The sequence below is a fragment of the Onychostoma macrolepis genome, chromosome 09 (genome assembly GCF_012432095.1).
Source record: "Onychostoma macrolepis isolate SWU-2019 chromosome 09, ASM1243209v1, whole genome shotgun sequence".
Taxonomy (NCBI): Eukaryota; Metazoa; Chordata; class Actinopteri; order Cypriniformes; family Cyprinidae; genus Onychostoma; species Onychostoma macrolepis.
Window position 1 is genome coordinate 23,960,132 of NC_081163.1, and position 20,436 is coordinate 23,980,567.

The window sequence follows — 20,436 nt, forward strand, 5'->3', positions numbered from 1 at the left end:
CGTGCTTTTATACCAACTGGTCATTTCGTCACCCCATCCGTGACGTCTTGCCCATCCATTGGATAGATTGCACACGATATTCAGAGCCGCTCATGCTGAAGGCATTCCCCTAGCGTTTTCAGACGCAGCTCGAGTTCCTGAAGAGGAACTGTGTTTTATCTAAAAGAAGTAATCCGACTTGTAATGTGAAAACTTGGGTGATGTGTTGAAAGTGGTCGTTCCCCAAGGGGTTAATGCTCTGACATGTAAAGAAGGATAAAAGGGAACAACTGGTAGGTGCTGTGCCCTCACCAAGTCACAGTCTATAAAATTATTAGCAGCTCCCGAATCAAGCAATGCATATTGTTGTAGCTGTAGTGCATATAGTTTCCATTAACATTGGAAATGGTGACTGACTATGTAGGAACTCATAACCATTCACACTCACTTCAGACCTTTTTTGGGTTAATGGGGCACGTTGCTAGAAGGTGTCTGGGTTGACCACAGTATAAGAATAAATAAAGACTGAAGCAACAAGTTCTTTCTTCTTTTGTGTCATGTCTGACTTCCAGGTGCAGAAGGGCTCGGTAAGTAAAGAGATGGAGTGCGAACAGGAGGTGCTCTGAGCCTCTGACATGTCATTTGGGTGTGGATGGCTAAATTAATGTATTGAATAATATTCAGGCCTTCATCTTGATAGGCTAGCTCTGACTGTAAATCGAGATTAAGTCCCTGTCTGGACAGCAATTTGAGTGTATCGTCTTTTAACGTATTGTCGAGTGCGTGGTTTGTGCAGTGAGATTACGAAATGACAAAGCAAATTTGAGGCAAGGATTGCCACTGGGTGGTAATGAAACTGTAGAAGAGGTATGAGGAGGTTTGGGTTAAGACTATAGTGATTTGACAAGATCAATACTGGTGGCCACCATACCAAATATTCACCTCGGTCATTCAACCAGCATCTTGTATTGTTCAGCTACCTTCCGAATACACAGACCTCTAGATACCTACATACCTTATGTTGTATCTTTACCTGTTCTCCGATGACACTCTTCATCCGTGTTTCCTTGTTGAGTCATCCTTCATTGTGTTGCTCTTTCATTTACTTTTCTGTGTGTTCTCCAAACCCTCATCACCCTGTCAGAAAGTATGCATGTATCCTATATATACAGTATGCATGTGATTGTCCAGTTGGGAATAGCAATATGTTCACTCAAACATGTTTAGTCATTTACTGGTAGTTTAGAATTATTTGTGCAATCCAGTCCTATATATAGTAACTATATAGATAGATTGATATATAGATAGACGTATACTGTAGATATAGATATATAGATGAGTGGTTTTAATTAATTTCACTGTAAATTCTTTGGTAAACCAGTCACATCACAGGCTTTTCAAACAGACATTTAAGGAAATATCTAGTCCCTATGGTAATTCTGTAACATGTAAGTAACCGTGTTAATTATGAGCCTGATCTGTGATCAGTAAGTTTAGATAAGTCACTCATTTACAGTTGGACCTACCTATACATAACATAACTATAGTTTTTAGCTTAATTGAACATTAGAGGCAGTAGACTGACAACAACTTTGAAAGGTAATGCTATTTTTATTCTACTGTGCAAGCAGTCTTATACTGATGTATAAAAACCCAGAATGCAAAAAAAAAACAAATGTTATAAAACTACAATGCAACTATTGTCAGTCCTGTCTTCCTGTGTCTTGTGTTTCCCCTCCTCTCGTGCCCATATTTGGTTTGTTCCTGTTCCTGTCCTCGTTTAGTGTCATTATGAGTTCTTTAGTCTCCAGCCGTGTTTGATTGTTCCCCACCTGTTTCAGTTCTCCTCGTTTGATTTCCTTCTGTTTATAAGCCCTGTGTTTCCCTGTCTCCATGTCAGCTGTTAATTGTCATTTAGGTGTCCCATGTCTCCTGTGTGGTGAATAACGTTTATGTTTTGAAGGTATTCCTCGTCTCCTCGTTTCCCTGGCACCAAAGGATCGTGACAGAACAGCTGACCTAAACCAAGTACAGCATCCTCTTCCGTTTCCCCCTGTTTTGTTTTCCACGTTTTGTCAGTTTTTTGTTATTCCGTTTTTTTTTTTCCTGCTGCGATGGAAGTCGCCGCTCAGACCTTCGCCCTTGCCCACCTGGATCTCCCCTTCTACGAGTATGCGGCTGAGTTCTGCCAGCTCGACGCTGGACGACGCGAGCATATCCACCTTTTCCGGCTCGGAGCCAATCTCCACCATCCCATGGAGCTCCCAGACACCACGGGACTGTGTTGGAGAGAGGCTATTTACTGGTGTCTGGGAAGTGTCCGGGCCCGAGGCGGAACTAGCCCGCTGTCTGCGGCTCCCCCTCACCAGCGGCTGTCCGCGGCCCACGAAAGCCTGCCGTTCGCGGTGAAATTAACGCCGCCGTCCACGGCTCCCTCTCACCACTTCTCTGTGGGGATGCTCAGTTGAGTCTTTTCTAACCCAGGCAAGCTCGCCGGCAGAGAGTGTGGCAAGCCCGCCAGAGAATCTCAGGTGCCCGCCAGTGCCTGCTCCTCGCAAGTGCCCTCCAGTGCCTGCTCCTCGCAAGTGCCCTCCAGTGCCTGCTCCTCGCAAGTGCCCTCCAGTGCCTGCTCCTCGCAAGTGCCCTCCAGTGCCTGCTCCTCGCAAGTGCCCTCCAGTGCCTACTCCTCGCAAGTGCCCTCCAGTGCCTGCTCCTCGCAAGAGCCCTCCTACGTCTCCGCTGGTCCCGTCCAGCTCTCCGTCATTCCCGCTGGTCCCGTCCAGCCCTCCTACATCTCCACTGGTCCCGTCCAGCACCGCGCTTCCAGAGCGCCCCCCCAGTGCCTGTGTCCCCCAGTAGGGCTCCTGCCATAGAGGCCGAGGGGCCAAGGTCTCGGAGGCAGACCCGCCATGGCCGCCGGACTCCACTGATCCGCCATGGCTCCCGTGGCTGTCTGTGATGTCTCCTGGTCCCTAGAGGCAACCAGAGCGCCCACCCACCCTCCCCGTTGGATGTTGCAAGGCGCGGGACACGCCTTGTGGGAGGGGGGAGTAATGTCATTCCTGTCTTGTGTTTCCCCTCCTCTCGTGCCCATATTTGGTTTGTTCCTGTTCCTGTCCTCGTTTAGTGTCATTATGAGTTCTTTAGTCTCCAGCCGTGTTTGGTTGTTCCCCACCTGTTTCAATTCTCCTCGTTTGATTTCCTTCTGTTTATAAGCCCTGTGTTTCCCTGTTTCCACGTCAGCTGTTAATTGTCATTTCGGTTTCCTATCTCCTGTGTTCCTGCGTGGTGAATAAAGTTTATGTTTTGAAGGTATTCCTCGTCTCCTCGTTTCCCTGGCACCAGAGGATCGTGACAACTATAGAAATATATTTGCAGTATGAAATTAATAAAACTGTAAGTCAAATACACATTTGTGTTTTGAGTCATTCTAATTGTTCATAATTTCACAAAACAAACAAAAACATTAAGATATATCACACCTGAAATGACAATGGAGATATAATGCAGATTATGGTCTGCGACCAAAGTAATTTTATTAATGTGAATTGCTGTAGTCTATATGGAGTAAAATTATTATTTTTTTTAAATCTTGTATATGTTACTAGATAGTTAGTGGTCTCCAGCTGTTCACAATTGTTCTGAATTGTTATATTTAGGAGCACAAAAAGTGCTGGAACCATAATTTGTTCATACTGATTGTCTGACAGTCGAAATTTCTGAGAAAAAAATAAATAAATAAAATACTCTTTTGAGCTCCTCGTGGTCATTTGTGAGATATTCAATTAAATTTGCACACATCTGCTTTAGACCATGCTGACAAAAAGTTATCAAAATAATTTTGATCCATTATGGGTGTTGCCAAATATGACTACTATGCCTTTATTATGTTTGCATTAATTCTAGATTTTGTAAATTTGGAAAACATATCATTCTGAGTGAGCATGCATAGTTTCATGAATTAATTGAAAATACCTGCATGATAAGAAATCTTTTAAGTCTATTTTTTTGCTATCAGTTTTCATATAAATTAATAGACACCATAGTTATACAAATGAACAAGGTATATGAATTGCTTATAGACAATGAAATGTTTAACTTTTACACCATTATAACATTTTTCAAGTTATCAGACATAAATATATTGCTCTCCATATAAAATGAAAAGACAACTGTATTTGTCTTTTTTTTAAAGATAATATGTAGTATAAAATTTCTGTGAAAACAGATTTATTTACTGTTGTGGTATGAATAATAAAACAAACTCTTTAAACACTGTTAAACAATCACTGTGCATACATAAGTAATAACTTTCAGACTTGTGTTCTTGTCTTGTGTTGTGTTTTGCTCCCCATGTGACTTCTTTGACCTAGTTTCTCCCTCCATATCCATATTTTGTGTTCCTGTTCTCGTTTGGTCCCCATTTAGTTCCATTTGTTTCAGCTGTGTCTCGTAATCTCCTCGTTAAGTTCTGTATTACTTAAGCCCTGTGTTTCCTTGTTTCCAGCGTCCGGTGTTATATGTGATCCCTGAGTTCCAGTGGTTGTATCACTTCGTTTTGTTTGATTAAAGTCTCTGTTGAAGTATTCTCCTGCGTCTCCTCGTTCCACGTTCTGAGAGATTGTGACAATAACACAGACAGCACATGCAGCCCAATAATTATTTGACCTATTTGCTTTTCCTAACACATTGTTTTATGTAAAATATGACAGCTTGTTTGGTGTAGCATTTCTGCATTGCAGTATTATACTATATACTAATTTGTGTAAATCTATTGCATTATTTAATTCTTAGTTTTCTCTTGGTTTTAGTTTCAGTTCTACAAAGCCGTTGTGCTTAAACTTAGACTAAAAAATGTAGGGTCACACTTTATTTTAAGGCCCAATTCTCGCTACTAACAGGCCGTTAACTACGACTTTTGCCTCAAACTCTGCTTATTAACAGTTAGTAAGGTAGTTGTTATGTTTAGGTATTGGGTAGAATTAGGAATATAGAATATGGTCATGCAGAATATGGAGAATATGTGCTTTATAAGTACTAATAAACAGCCAATATGTTAATAATATGCATGCTAATAAGCAGAATTAGAATTAGTCCCTAAACTAAAGTGTTCCCAAATTTAGAAACTCAGATTAGTTCACACAAGTACAGTTTAAAAGGGTAAAAAGTCACATATTCATAGGGTAGTGTAGTGTGTGGGACTCACATCACCTAAGACGTTGTGATTTTGGGTCACAGGCCACTCAAAGTGGGGTTATGAGTATATCAGATGACCAATTCCCACCTCACTTAGTTTAGTGCACCAGTCAAAGACTGGTAATTTGGCAATGTGGGCGTGTTTCCCACAAACTGTTCAATAATTTGAATTGCACACATTGGAGGGAGCTGGTCAACTGATTTATCTGAAAGATTGGTGGTTTAGCTAGCTAGTAGAGCCTTGGATCATCAACACAAAGAAGACACAATTGTAATAAGATAAATGAAATGTATTAACAATAGATATGCAAGAGTAAATACAACAACTAGTGATGATACCAATATGTGAATATGCACTGCTAATAGAGAATAATAGACAACTAAATATGAAGGAAGATACTGAGTAAATCAAAGAAACAAATAAATGGAATGAACACAGAATGGTTGAATGCAATGCTGTTGAGCTGAATGTAGCAATTGAAAAGATTTCTATGGAAATGTTGCTTATGGAATTAACGATAAATAACTGCTTATTTATCTCTGAACAAATAATATAGCTATTATTCGTAATGCTGACCCCAAGTAAATGTTATCTAAACAGGTTAGAGAAACATAGGCTGCAGGTATAAACTAAGCCAAGGTCTTTAGGAGAGAGGTTTGGTAAGTTTATAATTATGTTCCACAGGCGGGTGATCAGTCCGGCGGTAGAGACGTCTTCCACTGGTGATGCAGACTGCGTGCAGTGGGGAGGGCACAGAGTTGTGTTCCGGTTCTGGAGGATGCTGAACTGCTGTTGTGCAACAAAGGGTCCTTAGAGCATGGACCGGGCAGCTGGGTCAGATGGGTCTTCATGGGGTCCTTTGCAGCATCGTTGAGGAGCCGTGGGTTTCAGGCAGTGTCTGCCACTGCGGAGGTCCTTTGCGGACTGGGCTGTGCTGCTTTCGGAGCGGCAAGAGTCAGACGAGGTCCGTCACTGCTGGGTCCTTTGCAACTGAAGGGCAGCCAAATGCGATAAAGAAGGTTTGCTCAGGAGCTGAGTTAAACCTTAGCTGTCTTGAAATCTCTTTCCTCGTCAGGCCACAGACTCAGAACGTCGTATCTGCTACTGTCTCTCTGGATGTATCAGAGACTCAGAACTTTGGTGTTTCTGTTAGTGTCTCTCTAGATGAAAAACTCAGAAACGGGAAGTCTTCCTGTTGCTGCCTTCCCGGTAACATGACTCAGACTCAGAACAAGGAGTGTCTTTTGGGAATGTACCTTTATCTCTTTTTGATGAGGAGGAGATTGGAATCTGGCGCCTCTCCGTTCCAGGAATGTGATTGGCCACTTGTGTCCAAGGTGGTCATGATGTTGCCCGCCCTGGTGTGGAACTCATTTGCATACTGTGGAGTTCAAAGTTAAAAAGTGTCTTTAACATTTCACCCATGCAATATTTATTTACCAAACCTCTTTCAAACTATTATCAGCATCATAAGGAGCAAACAGAGTACAAACATGATAGGAAACTGTTGAACTATCACTTATTCATACCATAATATGTTAATAGGCCTGCTTCCGTGAACTGTTGTGTTAACAGTCAATGGCCATCAACATAAACTGTACTTCATCTGAGGATGAAGTGAATCCCTTGCAGTTTGCATCCATTTAAGGTCTCCAAACATGGGTATGAATGGATTTGGATAGATCTGTGTGGCCTTTCTTTGTTTCGGCCACTGCTGTTGCATCCAGAGATCTAGAGGAATTTTTATGGCAGCCATTTCCTAAACCTTAGGATTGGGTGTGATGGTGAGGGTCAACCGGTAGTCCAATGAGAAGTCCTCTCTTAGGTGGTCATGGATGCAGAAGGTCTCCCTTCCTGCCCTGTTAGAGGTGTCTGTCAGTTGTCTTGGCATCTTATCTGATGGTTCTGAACATCTTTTTATGTTCCTCCACCAAGATCCAATCACAGTGGGGCACATCTCCCTCCACACCGGCAGTTAGAGAGGGGTCCTTCCATAAACTGGTCCTTGGAATGCCAGTTTGACTGTTGTTCACTACAGTAGGCAAGATAAGGAGATAATCCATTTGCAAGATAAGGAGATAATCCATTTGCAGAATTTTTTACTTTAATAAAAACAATGGCGATAATCCACTGATAATCCACATGTAACAGCAAAATGACACAACACAAAGAGCAGAACAAACTGGGGGCAATATAAACACTGGATAATGAGACTAAATCTAGAAACAGATATGCAGAGTGATCAGTGACTGACAACAAATGAAAAGTGGGAAAAAATGAAGCAGGAACAAAACACTAAAAACAAGGGAATGAAAACTAAAGTCCATGGAAAACAAAACCAAAACCAAACAGATTGTGACAACCACATATAATGTGGTCACATACATAATATTATGATATTAAATATTTTTACAGAGTTTTTATTCTATTTTATTTTATGTATTTATTTTTTAAATCTAGAAGAACAGGCCAGCTATGAGATCACCGAGGTCTGGACCTTGGTAAATTTTTCATGCTCAAAAATAGAAATTTGTTCTCTGAATGACTAGTTTGCTGATTAAAACTCCTCATATGAGTGTCTGCATATATATTTCAGTTTAGATAGTTTGCAAGAATGTTTAGTGTCCGTGGTATGAAAATGATCACTGCGAGATGCTGCAGAGTGAACGAGGCTTGAGTGTGCGGGCACAGCCTCCACCATGTTGCCAGATCAAGATATTATAGGCGTTTTTGGACTTGTCTTTTCCACTTAATTTGACACTTTAGAAAGTTAGTAAAGTTTGAAGTAGCAGTTTAGGGTTGGGTTAGTGATATCCTTATCTTAACTTATTTGCAAAATATTTGAAATAATTTCAGTTTATGTTTTATTTATTTTTCTGTTTTTATAGCAATGATATTATCTATTAGAAACATTATCATCACTATCAAAAACAGTAGCATTTCCTACAAAGATCTGTAGAACAAGTAGGTTACAGAATGAAATGAAATATGGGTAACACTTTAGAATAGGGAACACTTATTAACTATTAACTACGACTTTTCCCTCAATAAATTCCTAATTTGCTGTGAAAAAATGTGTTTTAAACTCTGCTGATTAATATTTATCTTAGACTTTCTTTCTATTGTCCTTATTCTTTTTTTAATTCTACCACACACAGTTCTCATGTTTAGATTTTTTTCATTCTGTCTATATTTCACTCACATTCTCTCTCGCTCTGTGTCCTCCTGTCTTTGTCCCCATCTGCTCTATGTCCCTCTCTCTCTGTCTCTCTCTCTAATGGTGAGGGTGTGTGCAGCTCTGACACAGTCACATCTGCCAGTTGTGTGAGTCGTTCCCTTACTGCACTGCTCGCTAATGAGATCCTCCCCATTTAATTAATACCATAAGAATTTTAATTCTGACTGAATCAATTTAATGTGATGTGATTTTGTCAGACCTATTCCCTGAGTAAGAAGTGAGAAAGAGAGAGAGAGAGAGAGAGAGAGAGATGCTTATTACATACATCATTTCACGGGGGCCTGCATTCCCTGCTGACTTAAACAAATTCTAATTAAGACTAATTAAAGCATCATTTATGAAAACGCTTGTGATAGTTATGCAAACATTCTGGGTGGGTATGCTTTGCATGATAATTAGCCCTTGGTTTAAATTAAGACTTGTTCCTTGACAATTATAGCTGTTGGAGTCACACTTCTCTGATAACAGGCTGTGCCCTCTCCCTACAACTGAATACAGGCTATGGACTTTAACTCAATCAAACACAATATATCAGTCAAGGGATGTATTAGGGGTTTATTCACATAGGTTCAGTAAAGAACTGTGCACACATCAGATCGCCATGTGCTTTTTCTGAGCGTTTTACAGGATGTGCGAAAGTGTACTTACTTGTGCATGTGTTTTGTGTAGACTGATGTATCGGCTGTTATGTTTAGGGTTGTCATTTTAACATGTTAATTCATGAGTATACAAGTAGTTAATTTTATAAAATTAATTTAACAATTAATTGTATATTAAAATGATCAACTACAGGCAATGTGTCTCACCAGACTACTTATCAAGAGCAAGCAGCAAAATAAGAAAAGCCAAACAAACAGGATGCATTCTTATTCAAATACAGCCAAATGATGCATGACCGTATGGAACAGAATGCAGAGATCTTGATCATTTTTATTTATTTATTTTTCAGCCTGACGTTACATCTTGTGAGACAATGTGAGAAAATGTTGAAAGACACTAAAATAACAAAATGTATAGTCCATGTTTACACAGATTGACAATTGAAAAATAGCATAGCAAAATAGATTGCTGCACGTGGACATGGATACAGTATGCTTATCTTTAGTGATATTGATATAAAACATACACTATGTTGCGTTCTAAAGCCACTTTTTGTTATTGTTGTTTTCTTTTGGCAGCAAATATTAATAAATGCAATTAATTGGGATTGATTTGATGAATGAATCAGAAAGTAATGTAATAACCAGAGATATCCCTCCCCATTTCACAAGGGAGAAAAAAAAGTGTTAATTTATTTTTTAATTATATAATTTAGTTTTATTTATTATACAAATCTCAGGAGTACTTGGTTTTTACTGGTAAATGGCCTCTTTCTGGTGTTGAATATTTCTGTTTAATAAGCAACTGTTTTATAGAGTGATTTTAGTAAGAATAAAGTGATTTTATATGCTGACCCATATGTTATAATTTTGAAATAGATTTTTAGTATTTTGCTCCCTTGAGCCAGTTTGAAAAGTGGTCATGAATATTTTTACTTTGTAAGCATGGTTAGCATCTTAGATCTAAATCAAGTAGTAATACTGTGCTTGTGTTTGTTTTGCTTGCACCAAGGTACTTTTGTTAGGTACTTTTGTACTTTTTTATCTGGCCGCCTTTAGCAAATTTTCCCTCCTCAGTCTTTCTTCTTTTTTTCTGTCTTTATCAGTGTGGCACAGTCCACCTCTGAAATAAGAACCTTCGTCGGAAGAGTATTGTTCAGCTTTGCTACAGATTTGCTTAAAACAAAGAACAAATGAACGTCAGCTGCTTCTTACAATAACATGTCCTGACCAAGCACTTACCTACAGCCATCACACGTATAAGTAAACTGTTATGTTTGATATGTCAGGTGGTATGACTTCAAAAGCAGTCTCATTAATCAGCATCCAGTGGCCTGTTCTGTTTGTTTGTAAACGTGTAGCCTTCTTTATGGATAAAGCCAGCCGGGCAAATAATTTGGACACATGAATTTAAATAAGTTTGTTTAAAAGGCTAGTTTTATTTAACACAAAAGACAAAATACTTTCAGTGAAAGCTACCAGTCAAGAAACTATCCATGTAATAGTTGTGTTCTTGCAGTCAGATTATTATGGAAAACCGCCATCCAAGTACATTTCCTCCAGGGACATTTACTGGTAATATTGGTGACTTAAGTGTGGATTCTCTCTGCTCAGGTGTTGAGACTTGAGACGTTTGTTTATGTGTTTGTACAACACTCATTACCTCTCTGTTGTTTGTTTAGGGGCCCCATGCTCTTCGATTTTTGGCCTGGCTTCAGCTATATTGCTTTCCCTGAATGGAAGACAGCTGGTTCAATATTTAAGAGAGAGCGAGAGAGAGAGAAAGAGAAAGAGAAAGAGAGAGACAAACCCAGGAAGGGCCTCACACAGCCCGGTTAACGTGTTGAAGCGGGTGCGTGGAGCACGCAGATGGCACGCCGTTCCCAGATTTCATTTAAGCTAACCTAATCCTCTGCCTGCTCCCTACAGAAAGGCTGGGAATTAGCCGCCATATGTCAACTAGATTTGTCAGATTATTCATTACAATTAATTGCTGCTCTCACTTAAGGCCTCTAAGGCTGTGAATCGCTTCGAATTCTACTGCAAACACAAAAATTATGAGTAAAAGACTTTAGCCCTGTCATTCAAATTTCAGTCTGACCTTTAGCAGAGATCAGATCTTTGTGAGTTAGCATGTGGGTGAGGCTCTCTAATTGGTGTTCGTTCCCTTTCCCTCCATGCTCCCCCCCCCCCCTTGTTTGGCTCAGTTTGCTGGTAGTCTGTCCGTCTTCTTGACAGTGGAGATGGGAGAGCTAGCTTACAGTGGAAATGGCCGCTTGTCTCTTAATTTAATCTCTACAAGTAGTGTTGAGGAGTAACTAAAAGTAGTAACACTACTACCTTAACTGCATTTTTCAGTGAGGCAAAGAAAGATTATTTATACATTTTACACACATTTTATATTATGGTAATTCAGAGTGCTTCACATACAAAGAATTTTAAAATGATCATAAAATAATCACAGCAGATGCTTAAGAAATAAAATGAACAATAAAAGGTAAACAAATAGGTTTTTAACAAAAAGTTGATTCAAAGTGTAATTGAAAACAAATAATAAGAAAAGGGAAGAGTAAATAAGATGCAGTGCAGTAGTAGGACGCAGCACAATGCTCATTCAGTAAATGCACAGCTAAACAGATGTGTTTTTAATTTGGATTGAAATGTGACTATGGTTGGAGCACATCTGATCTGGTCTATTAGGTTTATATTCAATGTATATTTGCCATGTATAAAGGTCCTAAGCCATTCAGTGATTTATAAACAGGTTCTAGTACAGTAGGTCTACTTTAAAATCAGTTCTAAATGTAACTAGAAGACCTGAGGACTGTTGTGGCAGGCTAAACATCAACTTGAACATGGATAACATTTAACTATAACAAACCTTTTTTTTTTTTTCTCCATGATCTTTATATATATTAAAAGCTTCAATGTAGCTTGCTACTTTTGATAAATTGAGAGCTTGATTGTTGTTTAACTACTAAAAAGTTAGTGTTTCTTATCAAACACTGTCTCGAACAACCTATCCAGAATGGCCCAGATTTTTTTTTTATTCTAAAAATAGAAAAGAAAAAGAAAACCTGTGGCATGGGGACAGAGACATGAAGAGAAAATCAAGCACATTTTATATTTATGTTGTTGTACAAAACATGCAAAACATTCACCCTGAAGCCTTTGCAAGGACTGTATGAAGTACACTAATAGGCATCACGATTAATGGTCTTGTTCTGTAAAATAAGCCTAATGTTGTCATGATTAATGCTTTCTCCATGTGCTGCTCTCCTCATTGGCACCTATGCAAATACTGGCACCTCAAACTATGTGAGCAACAGTTATGGCCTCAAACTAAACCACTTCTACAAACTCTGTGTTTTGTTTCTTTTATTACTTCAAATATGATATTTGTTAAGCCTGTTTAAAAAAAAAAAAAAAAACACTTGACTCATCATGTGATTAAAATAATGATTATTTCCTTAAGAGCTTCTCCAAGTCAAAGTGTTGTTATCTCAACATGATTGACACAAATCCACATAACGCACTCATATTTAATGAGATATTTTGGTTCATTAGTGAGTTGAACATTGCAGAGAAGTGATTTCATGCTGGTTCTGATTGGACTACTTAATTATGCTGTCTCTGAGAGCGCTGGGTCTGTGAGTGGGTGGTTCAGGAGCGTTAGTGAACACCTTTGGCTCAGCTAATGAGCAGGTGAGAGCTACAGAAGCTCTTGGCCACTGATGTCATGACATCGACTCATTTTCACATTGCTGATTGCTCAAACCTGTTGTGTTTCATGCTCTTGCTTCTGAAGCACAGTGCTGCTCTAATGTGGACTTTCTCTTGAGATGAATCCCACTGAAGAGGGGGATTAAGAGCTTTCAAACTATGGTTAAGGTATATTCAAATGCAGTTTATTTTTATTGTGGAAAACAAAATGAGTCAACATCTATAATTCATGATTTAGCAGACGATTGTATCTACTTTACTTTAAGTCATTTAGCAGATGCTTTTATCCAAAGTGACTTACAAATAAGAAAAAGTAACTAAAACTAAAAAAAGTTAAAACTCTATAAATACTTATATATATATATATACACACACAGGTGCTGGTCATATAATTAGAATATCATCAAAAAGTTGATTTATTTCACTAATTCCATTAAAAAAGTGAAACTTGTATATTATATTCATTCATTACACACAGACTGATATATTTAAAATGTTTATTTCTTTTAATTTTGATGATTAGAGCTTACAGCTCATGAAAGTCAAAAATCAGTATCTCAAAATATTAGAATATTACTTAAGACCAATACAAAGAAAGGATTTTTAGAAATCTTGGCCAACTGAAAAGTATGAAAATGAAAAGTATGAGCATGTACAGCACTCTTAGTTGGGGCTCCTTTTACCTGAATTACTGCAGCAATGCGGCGTGGCATTGAGTCGATCAGTCTGTGGCACTGCTCACGTGTTATGAGAGCCCAGGTTGCTCTGATAGTGGCCTTCAGCTCATCTGCATTGTTGGGTCTGGTGTCTCTCATCTTCCTCTTGACAATACCCCATAGATTCTCTATGGGGTTCAGGTCAGGCGAGTTTGCTGGCCAATCAAGCACAGTAACACTATGGTCATTGAACCAGCTTTTGGTACCTTTGGCAGTGTGGGCAGGTGCCAAGTCCTGCTGGAAAATGAAATCAGCATCTCCATAAAGCTTGTCAGCAGAAGGAAGCATGAAGTGCTCTAAAATTTCCTGGTAGATAGCTGTGTTGACTGTGGACATCAGAAAACACAGTGGACCAACAAGAGCAGATGACATGGCAGCCCAAATCATCACTGACTGTGGAAACTTCACACTGGACTTCAAGCAACATGGATTCTGTGCCTCCCCACTCTTCCTTCAGACTCTGGGACCTTGATTTCCAAATGAAATGTAAAATTTACTTTAATCTGAAAAGAGGACTTTGGACCACTGAGCAACAGTCCAGTTCTTTTTCTCCACAGCCCAGTTAAGATGCTTCTGACGTTGTCTCTGGTTCAGAAGTGGCTTGGTAGCCCTGAAGACGTCTGAGCGTGGTGACTCTTGATGCACTGACTCCAGCTTCAGTTCTCTCCTTGTGAAGCTCTCACAAGTGTTTGAATCGGCTTTGCTTGACTGTATTCTCAAGCTTGCGGTCATCCCTGTTGCTTGTGCACCTTTTCCTACCCAAATTCATCCTTCCAGTCAACTTTGCATTTAATATGCTTTGATACAGCACTCTGTAAACAGCCACACCTTTCAGTAATGACCTTCTGTGACTTACCCTCTTTGTGGAGGGTGTCAATGTTCGTCTTCTGGATCATTATCAAGTCAGCAGTCTTCTCCATTATTGTGGTTTCAAAGAACAAGAGATACCCATAATTTATACTGTAGGGATGGTCATTTATTCAAACTCAAATGTAAATATTCTAATATTTTGAGATACTGATTTTTGACTTTCATGAGCTGTAAGCTCTAATCAAAATTAAAAGAAATAAACATTTGAAATATATCAGTCTGTGTGTAATGAATGAATATAATATACAAATTTCACTTTTTGAATGGAATTAGTGAAATAAATCAACTTTTTGATGATATTCTAATTATATGACCAGCACCTGTATATATATATATATATATATATACACACACACACACACACACTTAAGAAAATAAAGAATTTAAATAAAAATGACAAATGCATACAGCAACATTTCAAAACTACACATTTAAATGAAAACAAAAAATAAAGCTAAAAACAATTCAAATACTAAAACAACAAAAGGGGAGTATAATAATGATTCTAGCATAACACTAAGCCAAACACCAAAAAAAAAAAAAAAAAAAAAAATGTTGTACAGCCACACACATATACATACATATATTATTTCATTTCCATTTAGTATGTTGAAGTACTAAAATAACTCAAATTAAATAAAACTAAAAAAAAAAAAAAAAAAAAAAACTATTACTTTAAATAAAAAGAAAAAAAAACTAATGAAATGACATTACTACAACTGTAACTAAACTAAAATAGATAGCAAATACAAATCAAACTGCATTAGTTTATCAGTAATCCTAAAAAAATAACACTGAGCCAAACACACATGCTAAAAAAACAGCAACAACTTACTTACACATAGTAAGAAATGGTTATAAAAACTGAAACAGAAGTGAAAAAAGTAGTAGGAAAGAGGAAAAATAAAAAGCTATACTTATGTCCCTTGTCGGTTTCCCTGCCTGGTGGAGTTGCACGGTAAAGTCGATGGTCTTTACACTCTTTGGTCTTCACACAACAGCTGCCGCGACCTCTGCTGAGGTAAACTAAGCGTTTTTTTAAAGCCGTCTAACAAAATACTAATCCAATTCAGCTGAACACACTTTCTTGTTAATCACAACAAATGGCCAAGCAAGCGCCCGACACTGACAAGGGACGCGATACAGTACGAGACCAAGCGCGATTTCAGCACGTCTCCACACAGTAAACAAAACAAGCGTTTCCTAGCAATGACAACTGCACTAAACACTAATGAGACAAGTAAATACACTTACGAGCTGATTTTAACTTCCGCTGATAGACTGCTTCTCTCAAAGACTATTACTTTACACTGTCTTCTGCTGGCGCTTGAACACACTTTCCTGTTAGTCACAACAAATGTCCAAGCAAGCGCCCGACACAGACAAGGGACGCGATACAAATAAAATATATCTAAATTAATATTTATATTATTAAATATCTTTATATATCTAAAGCAAATAAGCAACAGTAGCAGCTTATAAGGGTAAGCCCCCATAGAGAGCTGGTGTCAGTCTTGTTTTTGGCCCTCACTTACTGTAAGGACACAAAGGTTATAAATAATTTCTCATATAATCAGAGTGTTCATATATATATATATATATATATATATATATATATATTAGAGCTGTCAGTCGATGGAAATTTGTAATCTAACTAATTACATGACGTTTCAATTAATTTAATCTAATTAATCGCAATTAATCAAAATAAATTTCACTGAGAAAATACCCACAAAAGTTTTTTTTATATATATTTTTGTGTTAAATGAGAAAGTATCAAGTAGACATTGCAAATTGTAGCTTTAGAAATATTTTATTTGATTCCACAAAAACTTTATTCCACAAACATTTAGGCTACAAAGGCCTAACATAAACTATGCAACATGAAAGAAGATCATTTGAGAAATATCTCAGTATTGTTTGTTCATACAATGAAAGTCATTGGTAACCAAAACAGCTTTGTTACCAACAGTCTTCAAAATACCTTCATATTCTACAAAAGAAAGGTTTAAAACAACATGAGGGTGAGTAAATGATAACAAAATTGTAATGTTTTGGGTGAACAATCCCTTTAATGTTATTATTAATTAATTAATCAATTAATTGATTAATTAAATGATACTCTAAATAAGAAACTAAATCTGCCAGCAGGTGGCGGTGAATGCCATTCACTCGATTCGTTCAAACAGCTGATTAATTCAAGAATGAAGTAAAGGCTCTCTTTATGAATGGGTTTTTGAATTATGGTTTCACACGATTCATTCAAAACACAGATTCATTCAGAGACTAATCACTGCTGTGTTGCTCGGAGACTCACAACAATTCTGCAATGGCTTTAAAGGTAATTATATTCTTTGCAAAATTTAGCAAAAACACATAATATTGTGTTTAAAATATAACACAATATCAACTTCTTATTTGCTGAACTGTTTAAACTCGTCATATTGGGACATAAGCAGCACTCATGTGAATCACGTGATTCACATGATGTGATACTGCGCTGTTCCTGTGATATCACTTATCGTATGGTATAAATATGAGACAAAAACAGTACAGGGGCATTTTTGCACCAATATCTTGAATGTTAGGGCATAACTGCATATATGGAGTTGTTGTCCTGCATTATTTGTCAACAGTCAACTAATAACTATATGAAATGTAAGATGACCTACAGGTCTGGGGCAGGGCCAGTGCGTTAACTGCGTTATATTTTAGTTACGTTATTTTTTATTGACAGCCCTAATATATATATATACAGTATATATATATACAGTATATATATATATATATATATATATACAGTATATATATATATATATATATATATATATATATATATATATATATATATATATATATACTGTATACACACACACATGTATTTTAGATAAATATTATGTTTATATATTAAATATATAATTATAAATATACACATGTAAATACATGTAAATATTTTCTAAATATATACTGTATGTGTGTGAATTTATATGTACATACTAAATATACATAGTTCACACACACACACACACACACACACACACACACACACACACACACACACGATGTAAACAAAAACTTTTATTTTAGATGCGATTAATCGCAATTAAGCATTTGACAGCACTATCATTATTATTATTATTATTATGCATTTCATTTATTTATGTTTAATTATTGTTTGACCTGATATATTTAACAGATGTTCAAAAAATGTTGCTCTTAAGATTTCTCCCAACTTTGTGAGACCGAACATCAAATACTACTACCATCATAAGGACACAAAGTTTACACAACCTTAATAATATCAGAATTTGGTAAATCAAACTGTTACAATAATATTGTACAATAATACAGTGTTTTTCAAACGTTCCATGTTATAAAGGCATTACAATCTGTAACCTTCTGATTGCTTTGAGCAAATACACCAAACCACATTTTCCATATATATATCTGACAATAACAACATATCTTTGTTACTATATGTAACATACAGAGATCATCTTTTGACAGTGGAGTTAACCCCTTGTTCACATCAGTGAAGCTCTGCAGTCTGTAGACGCTGTGCTCTACTTTGATGTTGGTGAGTTGCATGTGGGCTGTAGTGTCTGTAGGTCTCTCTGCATCTCACATTGGTGACTGTAGATGGATGGAGTTAGTGTGGATATAGAGCCCAGCTGTACAGCCCATTGCTGCCTCCCTGCTCATTAGAATACAATATGGCTTCCACTAAAGGTCATCTTCTCAGAGTATAATCACACACAATCAAACGCACAAACTTCATACATCACACAGACAGTAAACAGCCGCTGGCTTTATTTTCCACTGACAGAGAATGGCTTGCAGCCTATTTATAATTTTACCCTCTCACATCAATTAAAGAAAGCTGTGAGCACGTTAAAGTTCTCTCGGACGATGGGCGAAGCGCTACATGAATTGTTTGGGCTGACTGATTGGAGAGAGAGAGAGAGCTGTTTATCAGATTTTAAATGGCCTGAATGGCTGTGAGAAACATATCTCTGTGAAGCTGTTGTAATGCTGATAAAAATATAAAAAAAGAGATAGACAGAGCTGGAAATATCGTTTAAATGTATGTGTGTATCTTTGCTAAATGCTTGTCTTTTATTCTCATTTGGGTGATGTCCACCTCTAGCGTCCGACAGTGACTTGACATTCCGTCTCTTTTGTTGAAATGACAGGAGCCTGTCAAGAGGATAAATGTGTCAAAATGGAGGTGAGATTGGAAGCTCTCATTCTCTCTGTCTGATTATCATAATGAGGAGAACACATTTAGTAGTTCATGGCCCCATGTCATCTGATTAGAGCAATGATTAATGATATCCTTTTACCAAAACACCCCTCGCTCTTATACACACACACACACACACACACACACACACACACACACACACTTAATGAGCATTTATGCAATAATGACTTGTGCTGCAATGTTTTGATTTTTAATATTTGTTATCAAGAGATTTTCACACATCTGTTTATTAGAATTATAAGTGTAGGGAAATCTCCTATGCATGTGTGTATGTATTTATGTGTGTGTATATATATATATATATATATATATATATATATATATTTCTGTCATGACAACTCTCGGAGGGATTGGCATGGTAATGCACATGACAATGTTAATGTATTTGGCGGAATAGATCTGCTACACTGCTGCTGCGAGACTTGCTACTGCCAGTACATCCACAACATGCTACTGTGAGCATGTAGGAAATACTGCTTCTGCACATATAACACATATGAATAACCCCCATATAGCATACATGAATCACCTCGTAGCAGATCTATACAGGTGGAGCTGGGGAAGGTAGAGGGTTTCTGAAGTGTGCTGCGAACTGCTACAGCAAACAAAAGCCAGGCATTTGAATACTGAGCAGTGAGCTCATTGGCTACTGATACAGGAGAAAACCAGTCAGCTGTGCCATGTGATAATGATGCCATTAGGTCAGATTGAGTTAGACCTTTCAGACTGCGCCATCCAGAGTTCCATGCCAGAACTCTGTATATATATATATATATATATATATATATATATATATATTAGGGTGTCAACGTTAACACGTTAACGCATGCGTTAACGCATAAACTCTTATAGTTATATAACCAGAACTCTGTATATATATATATATATATATATATATATATATATATATATTAGTGTCAACGTTAACACGTTAACGCATGCGATTATTCAAAAAATTTTAACATGTTAATATTTGTTTAACGCAAATTAATCGTTTGATAAGGTTTGACCCCAACTTCTTCCTGTCATCGCAGCGCGGAAGGTTAGCTATCATTGTGTGATGAGGGTACAGCGAACCAGTGTTGCCAGGGCAGCGGCACAAGTGGGCTATTTTGAAAATACAGTCGTGGAAAAATTACAGATCCGTGGGTTGCGTTTTTTTGGGCTACTTTTATAATGTACCACGGCTGCCTAAGGTGTATATCGACAAATACAATTTAAAATAGATCCTTTTACTAATGTGTATTATACTTGGAATGTATACCTGGCAACTTAAGAACGGAGAGGCGGTTGTAACATTACAAACAAACGTGAGTTTCAACCAGAGCATACATGTTAAGGCTTTTACACAGCAGAAATAAATTTGACAACAGCCACTATAGATTATATAAGATAATAAACACACAATTACGATAGGATATGGTTTGTATGTGCTTTTCTTGAGGAGAATGTGTACATCTGAAATGCTAATTTGTGCAGCAATATAAAAGGCTATAGGCTAACAACAGTAAACGACCAAATTCCACATGTGATCGCAAAAGGAAGTTATTATAAACACTCGATGGTGGTTTAAAGTGAGTTTTGAGTAAAAGTGTACTATTAATCTCATAAATTGTGTTATGAAGCATGATGCTAATATTAGCTCTAATGCACAGAACAGGTCCAATTCTTTGTCATAATACTTCACGTAAGGTCGCAATAAAATGTTTTGTTGTATTTATTTAGAAATACTTTTGATAATAGTTGGGTAAATGTATACTGGGATTGAAGCGATGTGGCTTGGTAAACGTTTTATTGCCAGTTTAAAAGGCTGATAATGGATGAATAAAAACAAAAGAATAATGATAAAA